This window comes from Penaeus monodon, chromosome 16 (assembly GCF_015228065.2).
Source record: "Penaeus monodon isolate SGIC_2016 chromosome 16, NSTDA_Pmon_1, whole genome shotgun sequence".
Classification (NCBI taxonomy): domain Eukaryota; kingdom Metazoa; phylum Arthropoda; class Malacostraca; order Decapoda; family Penaeidae; genus Penaeus; species Penaeus monodon.
The window spans coordinates 3,465,689-3,473,188 of NC_051401.1; the positions used below are offsets into that span (position 1 = coordinate 3,465,689).

Consider the following 7,500-nt stretch of genomic DNA (forward strand, 5'->3'; position numbering starts at 1 on the left):
AACAAGAATTTTTTTTCTTTCTCTCTCTCTTTTATGCCTTTTTTTTTTTTTTTTCATCTTTGATAAAACGTGGTGAATGGTTCTTGAGCTCACGGTTGCGTGTGCGTGCGTGTGCGTGCGTGTGCGTGCGTGTGCGTGCGTGTGCGTGCGTGTGCGTGTGTGTGTGTGTGTGTGTGTACGTATGTATGAATGTGTGTATGTATGTATGTGTACATATGTCTGTAGATGTGTGTACGTATATGTATGTATGTGTACGTACATATATATGTGTGTGTATGTATGTATGTGTACATATGTACGTATATATGCGTACGTACATATATATGTATGTGTGTATGTATATATGCGTACATATTAATGTATGTACATGTATGTATGTGTATATGTGTACGTACATATATATGTATGTATGTACGTACATAAGAGACACCAATATGATAATAATGTTTTAATACGAAATCCGTCAAATACCTTTTAAAACCGATGCCTTCGTGACGAGAAACTCCAGACGTACCTGAAGAGAGAGAGAAAAGATATGAGAGTGAGAATAAGTTGATAATAAGGAAATGATAATAATAATAAGGAAAATGAGGAAATAATAAGGAAATCAATAATAAGGAAATTGATAATAAGGAAATAATAATGATATATATAAATAATAATAATATATATATCTTAATAATAAGGAAATGAGAATAAGTCGATAATAAGTTACACATAAGTTATTATGAAAAAAAGATAATAATAATAATCATAATAATAATAATAACAATAATAATAATAATAATAACAATAATAATGATGATAATAATAAAAAAAAATAATAATTATAGATAATAATAATAATCTTAAAAGTCTAACACTGACCATTTGCAAAATATTTATAAAGAAAGAAAGAAAGAAGAAGAAGAAGAAGAAGAAGAAGAAGAAGAAGAAGAAGAAGAAGAAGAAGAAGAAGAAGAAACAATTATTTGCCTTAAATCTCGACCTTTCATAATATGTGATAAATAAAATGAAATGAGAAAGTTAAATAAATCGAGGAATAAATGAATAAATGAATAAATAAATATAAATAAAGTGAAATGAAATAAATAAATAAATAAAAAGAGATAATACGATAAATAAAATGAAATGGATTAAATAAAAAAGTAATAAATAAGATGATATGGAAATAAAGAGATAAACAAATAATAATAAATAAACAAATGAAGACAAATAAAAATAAATAAACAAATAAAGACAAATAAAGATAAATAAATGAAATAAGATAAATGAAATAATATGGATAAAAAATGATAATAAACATGAAAAAACATGAAAAAAATTACAATAAACATGAAAAAAACATTTAAAAAAAAATTATAATAAACCTATATGCAAAACACAAGATTTTCCCTGCAACATTTTTTTCCTCTTTTTCTGTTTTTCTCTTTATCTCAGACTTTTACAACACAAATAAGCAAAAACAACAACAACAACGTACAGATAAATACACGTGCATATAAATGACCTTTATGTAAGAGAGAGTGACAAAGGGATCTTATAAAAAATTAAAAAAAGAAAAGAGAGAGAAAGAGAGAGAGAGAGAGAGAGAGAGAGAAAGACAGACAGACAGACAGAGACAGAGAACGAGAGAGAGAGAGAGAAAAAAAGAGAAAATGAGACAGACAGACAGAAGACGAGAAACAGAGAACGAACGAGAGAGAGAAAAAAAGAGAAAATGAGACAGACAGACAGAAGACGAGAAACAGAGAACGAGAGAGAGAGAAAAAATCTCGTAAAATGCCCATTGCCTTTCTCCCCTTAATGATGACAGTCTCTTGATGGCAATCCGGTGTTCTAATGACATTTCGCTCTGTCTCCCTCTTCCTCTTTTACCGTCAATTCTCCTCCATTTCCATTTAGATTTTATATTCTTTGGATCAGTTTCTGTTTCTTCTGGTTTCTTGCTATAATATACATATATATATTTTCTTCTTCTTCTTCTTCTTCTTCTTTTTCTTTTTTTCTTTCTTTTTTCTTTTTTCTTTTTTCTTCTTTCTTTCTTTTTTTCTTTTCTTTCTTTTTTTTTACTTTAGTTTCTCATTTCCTTTGTTCTTTACTCTTTTCCCTCCCTCTTCCCCTTCTTCTTTCTCTCCTTTCCTTCTTCCCTCCCTTCTTACTCTCCTTCCTTCCTTTCCCCCGTATTTCTTCTTCTTCTTCTTCTTCTTCTTCTTCCTCTTTATCTTCACCCTCATCATTATCCTCATCTTTACAATCCCTTACAAAAAGAAAAATAAGTAAAAAGCAAACAAACAAACAAACAAATAAGAAAAATATATATAATTCAATAAAATATTTTTTTTCTTCTAATATATTTTTTCTCATGAATAAGAAACAAAGAAACAATTAAAGAGATAAATCGATAAATAAACAATAAGAATAATAAACAAATCAATAAGAAAATACACGAATAAGCAAATAAATAAACAGGTAAATAAAATCAAATAAACAAGAAATCAATAAACAAGCAAGTTCATAAACAAGTAAATGAATAAATAAATAAATTGATAAATAAATAAATAAACAAATTAAAAAAACAATGAAATAAATATAGATAAATAAACAAACAAGGAAAGAAAATAAACAAGCAGAGTAATAACTAATTAACTAAACAAGAAAATTAAGAAAACAAACACATAAATCGGTAAACAAACAAATTAAAAAGAAATTAAACAAGCAAATTAATAAATATAATAAATAAAACAATAAACAAACAAACAAATAAACAAATGAATAGAAAGATAAACAAATAAAATAAATTAAAAGCTATAAGTAAATAAAAAATCGATAAACAATCAAATTAACAAAACAATTAAATAAACAAGCAAATGGATAAGCAGTTAAATAAGTAAATTAAAAACAAATAAACAAGCAAACAGATCAACAGTTAAACAACCAAATTAACAAAATAATCAAACAAACAAGCAAATCAAAACAATCAAACAAACAAGCAAATCATAGCAATCAAATAAGCAAGCAAATCAAAACAATCAAACAAACAAGCAAATAGATATCCAGGTCCTGACGACGTGGGAAAAAAAAAACGAAAGAAAAATATTTAAGATTTTTCAATTCCATTTTCGTGAGAAAGTTCAACATTGTTTCGATCGTTGCGGTTGTGGACAACTCTGTTAGTTGCTCTGTGTCTTGTTTTGTTTGGTTTTGCTTGGTTTTTTGTAGGTCTCTTTTTTTTTCTTTTTTTTTTTTTGCTTTGCTTTCTCTTTCTTTCTCTTTCGTTTTTTTTTCTCTGTCTGTCTGTCTGTCTGTCTGTCTCTTTTCTCTCTCTCTCTCCTTCTCTCTTTCTTTCTCTCTATCTCTTTCTCATCTCCTTCTTTCCCTCTATTTCTCTCGCTCTTTCTCTCCCTATCTCGCTCTCTTTTTCTCTCTCCTTTGTCTCTCTCTCTCTCTCTCTGTACTTTTTTTTCTCTCTCTCATTCTCCCCTTTTATTTTCATTATTTGGATATTATTTCTTTTTCTTCTTCTCCCCCCCCCTTTTTTTTTGGGGGGGGGGAGGGTAACTATTGAAAAACGACAATATTCTTTATCTTTAGTATTATTGCTGTTTTTATGTCACGCGTGCTGGGTTTTATTTGAATAGGATTTTTTTTTTTTTTTTTTTTGCTTTTGTTTGTGTGAGCTTGTTTTAGTGATGAAGATAGACTTTTAAAAAATAGACTTTAAAAAAAATAGACTTAAAAAAATAGACTTAAAAAAAGAGACTTAAAAAAGAACATCGAAAAAACGAAAAAAAGGTGCTTCAAAACTACAAAATCCTCAATGACAAAAAGGGAAAATATGCATTGTATTCTTTTCAGTTTCTTTATTATTATTATTATTCATTTATTTATTTATCTATTTTTCTTTCTGTCTGTCTTTTTTCGTTTTTTTTCTCTCTTATCCGTTTTGTTTATATATATATATATATATATATATATATATATATATATATATATATATATATATATATATATATATATATATATATATATATATATTTTTTTTTTTTTTTTTTTTTTTTTTTTTTTTTTTTTTTTTTTTTTTTTTTTTTTTACATGCTCTTTTCTTTATGTGTTTCTTCGTATTTCCCCTTTTCTCTTTCTTCTTCTTCTTCTATCTCCTCCCTATCTTCTCCCTTTTATTCTCTCTCTCTTTTCTCCTCCTTCTCCCCCTTCCTTTATCCATCCATTCCTTCCTCTCACGTGTTTCCCCTCTCCTTTCTTTTCCTTCCTTCTCCCATTCTCTCTCACCTCTCTTTTCTCCCCCCCCAACCCCCTTCCCTCCCTTTCTCCCTCCCCTCCCCTCCTTCCCTCCCCTCCTTCCCTCCCCTCTTTCCGTCCTCTCCTCCCCTTCTCCCCTCCCCTTTACCTTCCCCTCCTCCCTCCCTCCTCCCTCCTTCCCTCCCCTCTTCCCTCCTCTCCCCCCTCTACCCTGTACCCTCCCCTCCTCCCCTCCCCTCCCCAACCCCCACCTCATTCCCATTCCTCCCCCAATTCTTAACCTCCTTATCTCCCCGCGGTAAACAACAACGAGATTCTTCCCCACTTTAGATAAACTTATCCCCCCCCACACTTCCCCACTCCCCCACCCCCTACCCCCCTCTCCCACCCCCTACGCCTCCCTTAATTCCTCCCTTAACCCCTACCCCTACCCCTACCCCCCCCCTCCTTAGCCTGATTTTCCCTGCAGCCGATTAGAATTTCCTTGCAAGGAATCATTTGCACATTGCGAGAGCGGGGGGGGGGGGAGTGAAGAGGGAGAGAGAGAGTAAAGGAAAGGGAGAGGGGGAGGGGGGGAGGGGAGGGGGAGGGGGAGAGAAGGGGTAGAGGGGGAGGGAAGGGAGAGGGGGAGGGAGTGGAGGGAGGGGGTAGAGGGAATGAGTGGAGGGAGGGAGAGGGAGTGGAGGGAGGGGGAGGGGGAGGGAGGGAGAGGGAGTGGAGGAGTTGTAAATAATCTTCTCTCGTTTCCATTTCTCCTGATTTTCTCTCTTCTTTTCCCTTTTTTCTTGTCTTTCCATCGATTCTTTTCGTTCATCCTGTTCCTTCCGCCCCCCCTGCGATTCATTCCTCCTTTCGCTCCCCTTTTCCCTCTCTCACTCCTTTCTCCCTCTCCCACTTCCCCCTTAACCTCCTCCCCTCCTTCACTTCCCCTCCCCCTTTCCTTTCTCTTCCACTTCCCCTTCTCCTTCCCTTCCCTCTCTCCCCTCTCTCCCCCACTTTACCTTCCTCCCTCTACCCTATCTCTCGTTCTTCCTCTCTCCCCCCCCTCCCTTCCCCTCTCCCTCCCTCCCGTCCCCTCCTCGTTGCTCTTTGTGCCATTACACCGATCAGGCTTTTCCCAGCGGCTGCCAGTCTGCAGTCGGCCGTCGCGTCCATTCCGGGCAGATAGCGGAGGCGCGAGTGGATTCAGTTAGCGGAACATATTTCTGGGAGACGGGAGAGGGAGGGAGGGAGGGAGGGAGGGAGGGAGGGAGGGAGGGAGGGAGGGAGGGAGGGAGGGAGGGAGGGAGGGAGGGAGGGGGGAGTGGGGGGGAGGAGTGATGATGGAAAGAGGGAGGAAGAGTGTGGGAGGGAGGGAAGGAAAGAGAGAGAGAGAGAGAGAGAGAGAGAGAGAGAGAGAGAGAGAGAGAGAGAGAGAGAGAGAGAGAGAGAGAGAGAGAGAGAGAGAGAGAGAGAGAGAGAGAGAGAGGGAGGGACGGAAGAAAGGAGGAAACGAAAGAAGGAAGGAATGGAAGAGAGAGGGAACCCCGGAGGGAGGGAGGGAGGGAGGGAGACAAACAGAGATAAACGAACAGACAAACAGACAGACAGACAGAGTCAGACACAGAAAGACCGAGAAAGGGGCAAACAACAGAAGAGAAAAGAAGCGAGGGAGAAGTGAAACCCCGGGAGGAGGGGGGAGGAGGGGTGCAAAGAGCAACGGGAGGGGGGGGAGGGGGGAAGAGGAGACAGATGAGGGGAAGGAAACAGGTCAGCAAGCAGTGCAGGAGGTCGTAGGGAGAGGAAAGAGCAAAGGGAGGAAGGGAGGGAGGGAGAGACGGAGCGTATCAGAGGGAGGGAGGGAGGGAGGGAGGGAGAGACGGAGCGTATCAGAGGGAGGGAGGGAGGGAGGCTGTCAGAGGGAGGGAGGAAGGGAGGGAGGAAGGGAAGGAGTGAGGAGAAAGAAGCAGTTTGGTCAAGAAAATAAAATAAAAGGAAAAGAAGAAGGAGGAGAAGGATGGAGGGAGTCAGAGGGAGAAGAAAGATGGAGGAAGAGACAGGGAAAAGAAGAGAATAGAGGAAAGAGAATGGAGAGATTCAAGAGAAAGAAGGAAGAGAGGAAAATGGAAGCAAGGAAAAGAAGTTTAGGAAACGAAAAAGAAAGATGAAGAAGAAGCCAAAAATGAGAAAAGCGAAAGAAAAGAAGAGAAGGAGACTAACGGCAGAGAAGAGGAAGAAGAGATAGCAGAGAAGGAAAAGGGGAAAGGAAGGGAAATAAAGAGAGCCAGGAAAGTGAAGATACGGAGGGAGGGAGGCAGGGAGAGAAGGAGACAGAGGGAAGAGGAGGAACAAAGGGAGGAAGAGAGAAAGGGAGAAAGAGAGAGGGGTAGGGAGGAAGAACAAGGAGAGGAGTTAGACAGAGGGAAGAGTAAGAGGGGAAAGGAAGGAGAGACAGAAGGAGAGAGAGGAAATAAGGGAGATAGGCAAGAAAGAGATAACGAGGAAGGGATAGAAAGGGAGGGAGAGAGAAAAGGAGAAAGAGGGAAGGGTAGGGATGGAAAGACTGAGGGAGAGAGGGTAAGGGTGAGGGTAAGGGGGAAAGGAAGGGGGGGAAGGGGGGGAGGGCGAAACGATACGCTCTGTCACCTCCTGCATCTTCGAAAGGTTTAATATGGCATCCGTTTTTCCATTCCATTGCGTGAATATATTTTTCTCTGAGAAATTCCTTCGACTTTTCAAGATCTGCTGACTGAAAGGGGCCGATTTTTCTAAGATTTTTTTTTCTTGAAATCCATCGTTTTCATTTTTCCTCCCTTTTTCCCTGTTCTCTGTATCTGTTTATCTATATATTCACCTGTTTACTGTCTCGTCTGTGGCTTTAGTGGTTTACTACTTGCTAATTAAATTTCAGCCCTGTCTGTTATTTTTTGTGTATACATTTTATTTTATAAAATTTTAAACCCTACTTAACTATAATAATTATAAAATATATGTATATATATATATATATATATTTTAAAATATATATATATACATATTTATATTTTAATATTTTATATATATTTTAAAATTATATATAATTATATATATATTTTTATATATTATTTAATATATATTTTATATATAAAATATAATTTTAAAATATTTATTTATAATTATATATTTAAAATTTTATATATATTATTAATATTATATATTAAAATTATATGTAATATCAAAATATATTTTTTATTTTTTATAATATATATATTATATATATAT

At 36.5% G+C, this 7,500-nt stretch overlaps 1 long non-coding RNA gene across 2 annotated transcripts in view; it reads right to left on the bottom strand.

Moving 5' to 3' along the window:
- Positions 1 to 7,500, bottom strand: part of LOC119582426 — a 98,751-nt gene that overhangs the window by 44,557 nt on the left and 46,694 nt on the right. Inside the window, exon 3 of one of the 2 annotated variants that reach the window (XR_005229631.1) lies at positions 398 to 514. The exons of the other annotated variant lie outside the window; for it this stretch is intronic. This is a non-coding gene — a long non-coding RNA (uncharacterized LOC119582426). Of the gene's footprint in view, positions 1 to 397; positions 515 to 7,500 lie in introns of those variants that run through there. 2 annotated transcript variants of the gene reach the window in all.